Source organism: Hyaena hyaena, unplaced genomic scaffold (genome assembly GCF_003009895.1).
Source record: "Hyaena hyaena isolate Hyena2069 unplaced genomic scaffold, ASM300989v1 scaffold_481, whole genome shotgun sequence".
Lineage (NCBI taxonomy): Eukaryota > Metazoa > Chordata > Mammalia > Carnivora > Hyaenidae > Hyaena > Hyaena hyaena.
Genome location: NW_024081121.1, coordinates 924,844 through 926,161, shown reverse-complemented (window position 1 = coordinate 926,161; position 1,318 = coordinate 924,844). Strand labels below are relative to the sequence as shown.

Below are 1,318 nucleotides of genomic sequence, written 5' to 3'. Positions count from 1 at the left end.
ATATGGCCTCCATGCAGAAAAAGTTGAAAAAAAAGCGGTAAGAAGAAGATGAATTACGGTGGAAGTTAAGAAGGAAATGATCAAAAAATACAAAGTATGCTAGTCGCCAAAATTGCAAGATTTTTTTTTCAGACTTGAAATGATTTGTATTTTTTTTTCGGATTTCAGTATCTTTTTTTTACAAATAGTTTATTGTCAAGTTGGTTTCCATATAACACCCAGTGCTCATCCCCAGAAGTGCCCTCCTCCATGCCCATCTCCCCCCTCCCCCCAACACCCATCAAACCTCATTTTGTTCTCAGCATCCAAGAGTCTCTCATGGTTTGCCTCTCACCCTTTCCCCCACCATTTCCCCCCTTCTTCTCCTCCGTGGTCCTCTGTTAAGTTCCTCCTAATCCTCCTATACGTGCAAACATATGATATTTGTCCTTCTCTGCCTGACTTATTTCGCTCAGCATAACACCCTCAAGGTCCATCCGTGTTGCTACAGATGGCCATATTTCATTCTGTCTCATTGCCATGTAGTATTCCATCGTATAGATAAACCACATCTCCTTGATCCATTCGTTCATTGATGGACACTTAGACTCTTTCCATGTTTTAGCTATTGTGGAGAGTGCTGCTATGAACATTGGGGTACATGTGCTCCTATGCATCAGCATTTCTGTATCCCTTGGGTAAATTCCTAGCAGTTCTATTGCTGGTCATAGGGGAGTTCTATTAATTTCCTGAGGAACCTCCACACTGTTTTCCAGAGGGGCTGCACCAGTTTACATTCCCACCAATAGTGTAGGAGGGTGCCCGTTTCTCCACATCCTCGCCAGCATCTAGAGTTCTCTGATTTGCTCATTTTAGCCACTCCAACTGGTGTGAGGTGGTATCTCAGTGTGGTTTTGATTTGTATTTCCCTGATGAGGAGGGATGCTGAGCATCGTTTCATGTGTCTGTTGGCCATCTGGATGTCCTCTTTGGAGAAGTGTCTGTTCATATCTTCTGCCCATTTCTTCACTGGGTTGTTTGTTTTTCGGGCGTGTAGTTTGGTGAGTTCCTTATAGATTCTGGATATTAACCAAAAATATGGAACTCTTCACGAATTTGCATGTCATCCTTGCGCAGAGGCCATGCTAATCTTCTCTGTATTGTTCCAATTTTAGTATATGTGCTGCCGAAGCGAGCACTCAACAATTTCTCTTAAGAGTACTATACAATTTTTTGTATATTTTATCTGATATGTCATTTGCAACTATCTTTTCCCATTCTGTTGGTTGCCTATTAGTTTTATGGATTGTTTCCTTTGCCATGCAGAAGCATTTTTTTT

General features: G+C 41.7%; 1 non-coding gene across 1 annotated transcript; it reads right to left on the bottom strand.

Moving 5' to 3' along the window:
- Window positions 1–1,071: 1,071 nt before the first annotated feature.
- LOC120246806 lies at window positions 1,072–1,178 on the bottom strand. The gene has a single exon (XR_005532152.1). It is a non-coding gene; the product is annotated as a U6 spliceosomal RNA (small nuclear RNA).
- Between the last annotated feature and the right edge of the window lie 140 nt (window positions 1,179–1,318).